Below are 13,822 nucleotides of genomic sequence, written 5' to 3'. Positions count from 1 at the left end.
AATGTAAAAAAAAACACACACATATATATATATATATATATATATATATATATACATATTATGGCATGCCATTCAGGAAATTAATCTTTGAATATATTGAATGAAACCTTGAATATATGGAATGAAACTTTGAATATATTGAATGAAACTTTGAATATATAGAATGAACCTTGAATATATTGAATGAAACTTAGAATATATTGAATGAACCTTGAATATATTGAATGAAACTTAGAATATATTGAATGAAACTTGAATATATGGAATGAAACTTAGAATATATGGAATGAAACTTTGAATATATGGAATGAATCTTGAATATATTGAATGAAACTTTGAATATATTGAATGAAACTTAGAATATATGGAATGAACCTTGAATATATTGAATGAAACTTTGAATATATTGAATGAACCTTGAATATATTGAATGAAACTTAGAATATATGGAATGACCTTGAATATATTGAATGAAACTTGGAATATATTGAATGAACCTTAGAATATATTGAATGAAACTTAGAATATATTGAATGAACCTTGAATATATTGAATGAAACTTAGAATATATTGAATGAAACTTGAATATATGGAATGAATCTTGAATATATGGAATGAATCTTGAATATATTGAATGAAACTTGGAATATATTGAATGAACTTGGAATATATTGAATGAACTTGGAATATATTGAATGAACTTTTGAATATATTGAATGAAAGTTGACTGACGTCAGACTTCACGGCAGTGCCTGCGGCCATCTTGTTTAGCTTGTGGATGCTGCAGCAAAAAGTGACAGAGTGACAACGAGTCAGGCCGCTCGCAATCTCGTTGCGGCAATATTAAACAATGAGGACATGATAAACACACTGGCGAATGCGTGTACGGGCCAAAATCTTCCCGATACCCCTGCCCAATACCCTGCCCGTTCTTCTAAGAAGTTCGCTCCATTTTGCAGTCCCCTGTGTGAGTAACGTGTCCAAAGCTGACAATGTGTCGCCGATCATCAAATACGTTCAATACTAAACTAAATATTCAGCCTGCATTGGTCTATGAAAGTGGGTGATTCTTTTTGCATCTAAATAATATATGAAGAGCTTCTCTTTCAGCTCACGAAATCCCTGTAGCCGCAGCAACTTCTCCAGTCCCGGAGAAGATCCGCGTCAGAGCGCAGTGCCGTTACGCACGGCCATCCACTGTTTTGCCTTCATTAAATCACCTGAAAACTATATCAAGCTAACCATACAGACCTACATACAGATCTCTACACACAGCAGAGTGTTCCGTTAAAAGCTCTGCCACGGTTAAAAAGGAGCGAACTTCTTCGTTAGAAGAACGGGCAGGGTATTGGGCAGGGGTATCGGGAAGATTTTGGCCCGTACACGCATTCGCCAGTGTGTTTACCATGTCCTCATTGTTTAATATTGCCGCAACGAGATTGCGAGCGGCCTGACTCGTTGTCACTCTGTCACTTTTTGCTGCGGCATCCACAAGAAACAAGATGGCCGCAGGCACTGCCGTGGAGTCTGACGTCAGTCAACTTTCATTCAATATATTCAAAAGTTCATTCAATATATTCCAAGTTTCATTCAATATATTCAAGATTCATTCCATATATTCAAGATTCATTCCATATATTCAAGTTTCATTCAATATATTCTAAGTTTCATTCAATATATTCAAGGTTCATTCAATATATTCAAAGTTCATTCCATATATTCAAAGTTTCATTCAATATATTCAAAGTTTCATTCAATATATTCAAGGTTCATTCAATATATTCCAAGTTTCATTCAATATATTCAAGATTCATTCCATATATTCAAAGTTTCATTCCATATATTCAAGGTTCATTCAATATATTCTAAGTTTCATTCAATATATTCAAAGTTTCATTCAATATATTCAAGATTCATTCAATATATTCAAAGTTTCATTTAATATATTCAAAGTTTCATTCAATATATTCAAGGTTCATTCAATATATTCCAAGTTTCATTCAATATATTCAAGGTTCATTCAATATATTCGAAGTTTCATTCAATATATTCAAGGTTCATTCAATATATTCCAAGTTTCATTCAATATATTCAAGATTCATTCCATATATTCAAAGGTTCACTCCATATATTCAAGGTTTCATTCAATATATTCAAATATTAATTTCCTGAACGGCATGCCATAATATATACATATACATATATACATATATATAATAAATATACATATATACATATACATATAATATATATAATACATATACATACATATACATATACACACACACACACATATATATATCTGCACGTCATCGTATAATAAGAAAGGCAATTTTACTCGTAGAGTTTCTTGAACACGTTTTGTCACTCATCCAAGTTTTTCTGATACTCCAACCACTTAGGGGATGACAATGTTCCTCCACTGATCAGGACGAGCATTATGACCACCTTCCTTATATTGTATTGTTCCCCCTTTTGCTGCCAAAACAGCCCTGACCTGTTGAAGCATGGACTCCACTAGACCTCTGAAGGTGTGTTGTGGTATCTTACACCAAGATGTTAGCAGCAGCAAGTCCTATAAGTTGCAAGGCGGGGCCTCCATAGATCGGACTTGTTTGTCATCCCACATCCCACAGATGCTCGATTGGATTGACATCAGGGAATACTGTTTCCATCAAAGAGTGTTCTGCGACAATGCTTAAGTAGGTGGTACGTGTCAAAGTAACATTCACATGGATGGCAGGACCCAAGGCTTCCCAGCAGAACAATGCCCAAAGCATCACAATGCTTCTGCTGGCTTGTCTTCTTCCCATAGTGTAACCTGGTGCCATGTGTTCTCCAGTTAAGCAATTCACACGCACTCAGCCATCCAACGAAAACTCGATTCATCAGTCCAGGCCACCTTCTTCCATTGGTTCAGCTCCGTGGTTCAGCTCTGATGCTCATGTACCCATTGTTGGTGCTTTCAGGGGTTTATATAAGAACCAGAATCAGCTTCTTCAGCGATTTGAGCAACAGTAGCTCGTTTGTTGGAACGGACCACACGGGCCAGCCTTCACTCCCCATGTGCATCAATCAGGCTTGGCCGTCCATGACCCTATCGTTGGTTCACCACTGTTCCTTCCTTGGACCACTCTTGATAAATACTGACCACTGCAGACCAGGAACATCCCACAAGAGCTGCAGTTTTGGAGATGCTCTGACCCAGTCGTCTAGCCATCACTATTTGGCTTTCGTCACACTCAAATCCTGACGCTTGCCCATTTTTCCTGCTTCTAACACATTAACTTTGAGGACATAAAGTTCACCTGTAAATGGTCATAATGTTATGCCAGTTTGGTGTATATCCATATGTCTTGAGTGTTTCTTTGATGTGTTTTTTCTCCTTCTCCTTACCTTCCATCCTTGTTCGGTACAGTCTGTGCTCCTTGCTGTAAGGTTCTGATAACCCCCAATTTGTGGTCCATGGGGTGGTGGGAATCAAATAAAAGATGCTGGTCAGTGTGGCTGCGTTTCCTACACACTTCAATGTTGAGACTCCTGTCTTCCTCAACATGCTCGGCGGGAAATGATTCAGTGGTCCACCTACACCTGAAGGACAAAGGACACAAGGTCCACATTTTAGCCAGAGAAGACAGATGGTTTGGAAAAGTAAGTATCTAGCCATTAACAGACATTAGTCATGCGAGTTTCATAAGGGTAACACCCACAGATGTTCCTATTAAACCCCAACTCCCCACCAGTCTTAGAACTGAAGAAGCTATTTGGACGTGTGCTATTTTTGGATATACCATGATCTGGATGACTGAGAACTTTCACAGACATTGATTAGTCTTACAACCAATCAGAGCAACAAATGATACATCCTGCTTCTCAACAAATGCCTAAAGCCTTGTTAACCGTTCATCCCATGAAGTTATTTTGCTGTCAGTGTTTTTGCAATAGCAGACTCTAACATGTGGTAACTCTGATGGCAACCACTTTGTTGAACACAAACTCAACTCAGTGTGTGGTACTCAGACGACATGTATAACTACGCCACTGCTGCCCATCACCGCACATAGCCCGCCTGAATAAGTTGACAGGCCTGGCAAATCTTAACCAGACATAATAAATTCCAAACTGAGAGACTCCAGACCAAAACTGCCCCACTTAAATATTTAGGGCGGGGAAACTTCTGGCTGGCTTCCAGGCTAGAGACAAGACGCCACACAATTAACAGACATGAGCACAGACGCGCAGTACATCTGACAATAAAAATATGATTGCATAAATATTCCAATACAAGTCATCAGTATCAGTGATTAAGCAGGGGCAATGTGAACAACTGCCAGATGGTTGCGCTTCTGAACTTAATGACACTTCCGAACATTTTTCTAACTCGAGCAGCATAATTAGACAAACTTTTGTCTCAATTCAAGGTCATTCCAAAACATGCAAACATGAAAGGGAATGAGCCTACTGAGGCCGTATCACAGCACAATAGAAAACAAGAGGATAAATAACAAATCTTAGAAGATCAGTAAACTAAATAAACTAAGCAGTCTCAATACACTTAAGCACATAAGAATATAGCAAATAAAATAGAGTTCTTGCACCTGGAACATAGTTATTGGGTGACAGTGTTTGTAAGTCAGCTTATGGAGAGAAGGACGCCAGGACTGCAGTACTCAGGCCAGCTCGCTTGAGCCTCCTCAGGAAGGACAGCCTTTAATGGTCTCCTTTAGTATGCTGGTGGAGTTCTTGTGCCAGCTGAAGTCACTGGTGATGTTCAGTCCCAGATATTTAAAGCTGGCAGCCACCTCAACTGCAGCTCCCGCTGTGTTTCCTGAAGTCCACGACCAGTTCTTTCGTTTTCTTCACATTGATACAGAGACTGTTGGCTCTGCACCAAGCTACCAGTTGTGCCGCCTCAAGTCTGTACTCTGTCTTGTTATTGCTGGAGATTAGCCCCACCACTGCTGTGTCATCTGCAAACTTGGGTGCTCGGGAATGTGGCTGCGTGTACACCACTACCCAGTTGCATAGTGATGGGCTCAGACTAAGAAGAAAAAAACTACAGAACAGTCTGTAGAAATCCAGGAAGAGCAGTCTGACATTGGCGTGTCTGCTATACTGGTGAGTGAGGGCCAGTTGAACCACATATGAGATGGTATGTGCAGGGGATCTATTTTTCCTATATGCGTACTAATGAGGGTCTGTGCTGATGTTGATTGTCCAGCAGATTTGAAGGCTGATGGTACCTTTGCCAGGGAGAAGCAGTTGTTGAAGATGTTAGTCAGTACCTCTGTCAGCTAATGTGCACAGTCTTTCAGGACCCGGCCTGGGATGCCGTTGGGCTTGACTTTCAGGAGGGACCTCCTGACATCCTCTGTGTTATCTCTGAAGGGCCGTTCACCTAGTGGTAAGGTGAGTCTGATGCAGGGAGTAGCATTAGAAAAAGGTGTTGCTCACTTTGTTGGAAAAAAGTTGGAATTCAAACTAAATGAATAGAACTTCTGGGACCTGAATCCACTCAGTGAACCTGCAGACTTGTTGCTACTGCAAATAAAAGGTTACAAGTATCTTCTCTAAACTGGTTCATGTTAAATTCATTTCTTCTTTTTTTCACTGTGCACTAGGTAACTTTGTAAATAATTCCATAATTAGTAGATTTTAGGAGAGAAGTATGTTTTGAGGTACACTTCATTTGACTGACACGTCTGGTCTGCAGTGATTGACAAGCTGTCCTGGGGTTTGCCCTCAGATCCCAGATCGCCATCCATGTTCAAATAAGGTCCCTTTTTGGTCCAAAGAAAGAAACTTTTTTTTCTGTTATTCAAATCAATGGGCTACATACATCTCATATAGTCTATGGTTTCTACTTTTTCCTTATGAATAAACATGATTGTTCTGTATCTTTGAGGATGTGCTTATTATTGTAACTATGATGAGAAAGGTTTACTTTTACCATGCTCAGTGAAGTAGTCATTTAAAGGTAAAGCATGATAATTTCCAAATCTTCACCAGGCAGTTTTTTTTAATCCGTTAACCTAATCAAATCTTAAGTGCATTTTAAATCAGATAACGTCATTATAATGTGGGCTGGAGAATGGAAAAAGCTTCGAGCAAAAAGGATCTGGCAAGAAGCGGGAAGCACTTTAAAGTTTTGGGGTCTTCGGCGTCTGAAACTGTATAGGGCTTGTGGTCAGAGGAGCAGGGTTCCTCAAGGAGGGCAGAGAGGAGGAAAGTGTGGGAGGAGTCAAGTGTGTGAGTCTGGATGAGGTCAGTGAATAAGGTGGGTCCATGGCCATGGAGGGGATAGAAGGCAACCTGAGAATTTGTTCTATATGCCATATTGAACTGGGAGCGAGTGGCACTGCTCTCGAGCGTGGACGAGCTGTTTCCAGGGTCAGAGTGTACAGATGAACAAGTTTCAGGCATACTACCTTAACATACTGGCAATTATGTTCTGCAAGTGTGGATGATAAAAAATGCAGGGAAAGGTGGAAGTGCATTACGACTCCTTATTTCTTTAATAAAGGATGCACTGCGCTGCTAGCTATGTCAATTAACCGTCAATGAAAGGACAAACAAGATAATGTGATGCTAGTTTAAGTTATTTTATTCAAAGCTCTCTCCACAATGCCCCTTATGGACGTCCCCTAGTGTCATTGAAAACTTAGCACATGACCACTGCTGCCCTTTAAAGTTTGTCAACCTTCAGGGGGGCCCAAATCAGTTGCCTTGCCTATTGACAAGCTTCAGCTGTCCCAGTCTCTCAGCAGATCAACCGATATTCAATCAGCCAAACTTTAGCAATTGCTAGTTAGCAGACCTTCAATTTGGAGAGGGCTATGATTTAGAATGTCATTGAAACCAGAAAGGAAGTCTGTTTCAACTGTCACTCACAACAAGGACACCACTGCTTCATGCACCAAGCCTTCCACGATAGAGGTGGAGCAGCAGCAGGTGTGTGTCCCTTTATTCTGTTTGTAGGCTTTTCTGTGGTTTACTGGCTGCAGAGCAAGGGGTATTTATCTCCCACAATAGCACAAAGTGACATCATTAACATCACTAATTATAATTTACACAGACAAATATTTGGGCAATCGTGCGCTGCAGAGACACTGGGAGCTGCGAGGCAGTCTAATTTGAATAAAGCTTTGAGAACCGCAATGGCCAGGGACACATGCACCGTAACGTGATTAACAGCCAATGGAGGCGAGGAGGCAGACGAGACGCGTTCGAAAATGTACACATTGCTTCTTATTGCGGAAAAGAAATCATCAAAAATGCAATAAGTGAAATGCAGGAAGTAAAAACATGTAACATTTCACAATATGATGTTATAGCACCAGGAAATAATACTGCTGGTTGTCAGGAACTATTTCAATTTCAGCGTACCAGCATTTCAGCATTTTAATACTGACACATTTTAGCAGGATTGTTCTCAGTTAGTCTTCCATATGCAGGATTCAAGTTATTTTTGGGGGCTTTTATGGCTCTATTTTCGAAAGGTGGTAGTGGAGAGAAATATACCGTAATGGGATAAGAGAGATCGGACAGCAAGCAGCAAAGGACGCAGGCTGGAATTGATCCTAGACCACTGCAGTGAGGACCATAGCCTCATGGGGCACCTGACCAATGAAATTAACTATCATATTGTAACCCAGCAACATATTATCTATATTATATCTGCACACATGTAATATTTAATTCAAAACTGTCTGGTATTGACATCAGTGCACCCCCCTGAAAGGGGGTCCTCAAAGGGTATTAAATCCATCTCTGTTTGTAGATGGCAAATTTGAATCATTTGAACTGTGTCGGTGAAACCAGTGAGGGGAGGAGCACGAAGACAAAAGACACAAGGCAAGACAGGTGAGTGTAATCACAGGGGAGGGAAAAGACAAAGACACCAATGCAATGGGAAAAACGATTACAAAATAAAGTAGGAAACCAAACCGGGTAACAAAAATGCACCAAAACCCAAGATCAAGACAGATTTCTACTCACTACCACAAGATGTGCAATATCATCCCCCACTTGCTCCCCCTCAAATGACAGAGGAACAATGGGAGGCACAGCTTAAACTACTTTACACCTACTCCCCATGTGCCAACTGTGCACAACTCAATACAACTCAGAGTTGAGCAGGGAAAGACTGGTGAAGATTTTACCTAATGCAGCTTAATGCCCCCGTTGTAAAGGTAAGACGGCAGATTATGAACACATGTATTAGTCTTGTGCCAAACTTGCCTTGGTTATTGGGCCAGTGTCTTTAATGCTTGTATGAAAATATAGAAAAAAAAAACATAACTCCCAACTCTAAATGTTTTATATGGATACACCAATGAAGCACCACTGAACTTTAGGAAGATCAGGACCCCCTACTATGACCGTTACAAGTCCTCTTGAAGAAGGATACCTAGAATATCAATGTCGGTGTGAGGCGGCCGGGCCACTGTCCCTGATTTATTTATTTTTTTCTTCCTATTTATCTGTTGTATTATCATATTACATTATATATGTGAAGGTTTTCAGTCATCCAGGGCATGGTGTATCCAAAAGGCGTTAAAAAAAGGCAACTGGACTTGTAGAGCTTTTTTGAGAAGACGTTTCACCGCTCATCCGAGTAGCTTCTTCACTTCCAAGGTACTGGTGGGAAGTTGAGGTTTAAATAGGAAACTCTGTGGGTAACCCATCAGAAACTTGCTTGACTTGTTTCTGTAAAGACCAGAAACTGGTGTCGCTAATTTCCATCAGTGGCTAGACACTTACCTGTCTGACAGTCCCCCCTCAGTGACCCATTATCAGTCAGAGGCTCCAGTCTCAAGGCGTGAATGGGGTTGAAACTTCTTGGGGACAGAAGTTAAAACTGTAAATTGATGACAGTTAAATCTCAGTCCACCTCCTCTGTTTAGAGGTTTTTCCAATCTGACATACTCCTCTTTCAAACCATCTCTGGCTAAGACTCTGACGTTGTTATCTTCAAAGCAGTGTCCTTTGTCCCTCAGGTGTAGGTGAACCGCTGAATCGTTTCCTAATGAGCTGGCTCTCCTGTGTTGGTACATGCATTTGTGGATGGGTTGTTTAGTTTCCCCGATGTACAAGTCTGTACACTCCTCACTGCACTAAACAGCATACACCACATCACTCTGTTTCTGCCTGGGTGTTTTGTCTTCAGGGTTAAATTCTCCTGAGTTTCTCCGTTTTATCAAAACAAGTCCGGTTGCCTTTTTTTAAAAATGCCTTTTGGACATACATATTACGTTATACCTTCTCCTCCAAGATACCAATCATTTGGAAAATTAATTACTTTTAAATTATTATTATTATCTAAACAATTAATTTAGGATGTTTCCTTTTCATTATGAGAATAAAATACAAACGCTTGAAACAAAAACAGCCTGGTACTGGATTCCCAGAGTTCAAATCCTGAACAGTTTAATTACTTAAAATACATGCCTTCCCCAGTGGTTGCCATGGAAACCAACAGTAACTACAGGACACCAGAAATTAAGAAAATGTGCCAAGAAATAGTCCTGCAGCCACATGCATCTTTCACATGCAACAACATTTTTACTGTTTGGTCTTTGCAGTTTCTGGAGCTCACAGTCATGGAGTCTATAGTCATGGACTATTTAATGTACATATGTAGGCTACCACACTGTTCACTTTTCAGTTTCTGCTTACATTTCACTTCATTGTTTACATTTTCAATTGCACAGGCATATTTGCGCTACTTATTTTATATATTGTACTATATGTACGGAACAGTGGAGTGGTGGTTAGCACTGATGCCTCACAGCAAGGAGGCTCTGGATTCAAATCCATCTGGGGCGTCCCTGTGTCTGCGTGGGCTCTCTTCCTCCCATCGTCCAAAGACATGCTCATTAGGTTAATTGGTGATCCTAAATTGTGCATGTGAGTGTGAATGGTTGTCTGTCTCTCTGTGTGAGCCCTGCGATGGACCTGTCCAGGATGTACCCCGCCTCTCGCCCAATGACGGCTGGGATAGGCTCCAGCCTCAAGAGGTTTTCCAAATTGGTCCTTTAACACCTACCTCTGTAGCTCTGTGCCACTTTTAGACATCCTGTAGTGCAGTATTATGGGTCCGCAGCCACACACAGAATGGACGGTTAAGCCTCATGCCGCTCAATCCCCGAAAAACCTTAGATAAGCATTTCCAACTTGCAACACCGGACAAGCACACGTACCCTGGCCCTGAGCAGGAAGAGCCAAAGTTAACAAGAGACTGACACGGTAATCAAAAACGACAAAGTCCCGTCATCGTCGTAAATTAATAAAAACTTTGCTTCCGATGGCAGAACTGATACAGTAGCTATGTTTATTTGCATCCACTCATTTGTATTCACCTTTTCCCAGATTAGCTTCAAATAAGATAAGAAATATTCACAATGACAAACTCATCCCGACTAATGAAACAAGCGCACGGCAAATATGCTTATCGCTCCGTAACACAAGGAGAATGCTAATCTATCATGGGTTATCTCAATGATGAATTTAAATGACAACAACGTTTTGGGCCCGATAAAATTATCATTTCAAATGTCTTCCTAGTCAGTACCCCTCTCACCTTCGTGACCTCCCCCATAGAGCGGAAATGTCTTGTGAATTTTAAATCAGCCGGTATAAAGATCCTCGACGTGAAAAAGGTCAGGAGGTCTCCCTTTTTCTTTTTCCATTTAGCCTTTCAGACTGTCACTTACTACCGCGTTATTATCAGCAAACTAACTTTCCACTGAAGTCTTGACATGCATTTGATGACATTAAACTTTCGAGTATCACTTTAAATATTCATTGAGACGTACGGCCTGTTTTGAATGGAATGAAAATGCCATCTGTGCAACAAAACTTTCATGATTTATTGATTAAAAAAAAAAAAAAAAAGGATATAAAACAGACCTGAGCCTTTGAAGACAGGCAATCCGATCCCACGTTTTTTTTTTTTTCACTCCATCTGCCGCGTTGATTTGCCAGCTTTTCATGCGCGGTCTTGCTTTATTTTTCTGCGTACAGATTGCACCGCGGTTTCAAACATTTGCAAAAGGACTGTCTGTGGTGGAGGCCGGACGAAGAAGTCTGTCTGGGAAAAGAAATAAATAAAGTCACTGCCAGCAGCGGATTTAACTAATAATGTAAATTCTGCATCTAATTGGCAGCACACCAGCTGTTTCTCATCAAAATAATGAGTCTGTTTTCTTTCATGAGAAAAAGATCTGTCTTCTTCAGTCACTGACGGCTCAGCTCCAGTTCTCATGTGTTTCCTCTGACTGCAGTGCGTCCTCTCAACACCGTTTAGATCCGGTCTGAACCTGCCTAATTTTGCCAGCGGCCTAAAAGGAGAGAGCTTTTACCACCGACAGGCAGCTCTCTCGCTGCTGGGCCTGACTGATTAATTTCCTGCCTTTGTTGGTCAAGACAATATAGGCCCAATCATAAGTCTTCCTCCTCGTCTTCGTCCTCCTTAATGGCTCACTGCACAGTTTGATTGTATGCAGATGAGGGAACCTGATAGAGTCAGTTTTGTGCACATGCATAACTGCAGGGTCTTATATCTGCCACTTGAGTGCGACTTATTAATGATTTCTGGGACTCCAGCTCTTACATACCATATGCACCGCAATATAAAAGGTTAATAGGTATTTTATTTTCATAGTCTAAAGGAAAGGCTGGAGCTAGTGGTCAGATTGCAGTTCTTGCTGGGTAGGTATTAAATAAAAGAGCCTTCTGGCATTTTGCATTAGTTATGCTGAATGATAGCCATTGGGTAGCTTTAATGAATGGCCTGACTTAATGAGATTGCCTCAGCTCGGACTGTATCTGTCACAGAGTGAAGCTATCCAGGATCTAATTAAGTCTTTGTTTGATTTTAATGAGCAAACGTTTGAAAAGTGTCACTGATCAATATCTGTTTGATACACATAAGAACTTGGCAGCTGGACTTTGCGCGGAAATGTCAAGATACAGAGCATATTTACTATTCAACCGAGAAGCCATTATGAGAGCAGGAGCCTACAGCCATGTTAGCACTTCTGTGTGGGGATGATTTGAGCTAAACGCTGATGTCAGCATGCCTACATGCTCTCAGTGAGATTCGAACAGGCTTATATTAACCAAAGCGCTTGACTAGAAGGCGGCTGGACTTCCTATTGGTTCTTGAAGACGTTTCACCTCTCAATCCAAAAGGATAAGAGGACCCCTCAGACTTATAATGTTAGCACGATAGGAATTCCTTATCAGCGGTGCATGCAAAGTTTGCTCATAAACAGGAGCACTGGACAAATTAACACTTGGATGTGATGATGTGGTGGAACAAAAAACCAAGGTATCAACAGAGTCAATATGACTCATCTTCTGTTTTACAGGCTAGGGACATGCCTGATTTTAATGAGAGGGTAGCTGAACATTTTACTTTTTTTGAAACAGAAACAACCAGAAGTAGTTATGTTGCACTTATCAGAGATTAATGGCTGAGTTATAAACTTTTTAATTATCAACCAGAATGCAATTGCTCTGTATTCTGGATGGTTCGGTTTAATTTTCATTAATACAAACTGGCTTTACAAGGTGCTGGACCGATAAATATAGAATTTAGAATTCATTGCAGAGGCATCAAGCTGTTCACGAATAAAATATAGTTTGAAGCTTGAGGAGAAAGCCTGTAGTTCAGTGTAATGTTAGCCCACTGTTAATTTACCCATTGAACGGGACACAATTAAACATGAAACCAATTAATAAATCTAACTAATAAATCCAATTAGATTCTTGGAATTAGACAAATACAAGAGTTTTTGTACGTTTCGATGCGCCGATTGGTTGCAGGCCTATCTGAGAGCATCCAGAGGAATCTGATAACCCCCTTGGAAGTCAAAAAATAAACAGAGACAAACTATTTGGTACGCACATATTTGTCGGGCGATGACGTGGCTGCCGAGGTGACGGACTGACCGACTGACTAATCCGTGGAGCCACTTCGCCGGCAGTTAAAACCAAAGAGATGCTCAAACTGCGCCAATTCAGAAACTGACTCACACTCATACACGAGAACCTTCAACAGCCGTGACGTAGGCACTAACATGGAAACCTTCCTGTCACCCCCAGTGAGATTAGATTAATTTCAAGACTCCATTAAGAGCACTCATGGATAATTTTTTTCCACAGCACGAGAAATATCGCTAAGTGATAGCATGCAGTGATGTAGTTTGAGGGATGCAATGCAGAAGCTTCACAGCTTGCAACGTGATTAATTGTCACAGCATATGTTGCTCCATCTTGTGCCTCATCGGATTTTGGTGCATTCTCCATACAGAAACACTCTTTATTTGCTGGCATTAATAACTGTGATCTACACATGAACGTATGACACTAATTATAATCACCTTCTAAACCACAGTTTTACAAGTGTTAGTAAAAGAAGCTGTTATGAAACACGAATAAGAGAAACATAAACTGTTATTATTAAATTTATGATGGCTTGTCTTACTGGCAATAATTACTGCAAATGATCTAAAACTATTTTTCGATATGAAAATTAAGTTATTCATTCATCTGGATTTAAAATGTGACAAAATACTTTCACTAAACGGTAGCTTAACTTGTACAGAACCAATGCACTGAACAGTACGTGAAGATTCTCATTTATCCCGGTGATGGTATATCCAAAAACAAAGCTACAACAGAGGCAACTTGCCTCTTATTTTTTATTTATTTCTTTTTTTAACAGAAACCCCTACTGTTACTTCAGTCAAGAGAGGTTTTGCATGTCACCGTCACGATGATGCTCTTGCAAAAGGGACCACCTGCTGTGAAGGTC

This window comes from Chelon labrosus (assembly GCF_963514085.1).
Source record: "Chelon labrosus genome assembly, chromosome: 21".
Lineage (NCBI taxonomy): Eukaryota > Metazoa > Chordata > Actinopteri > Mugiliformes > Mugilidae > Chelon > Chelon labrosus.
The sequence above is the reverse complement of the archived record's forward strand: the minus strand, read 5'-3'. Positions refer to the sequence as shown.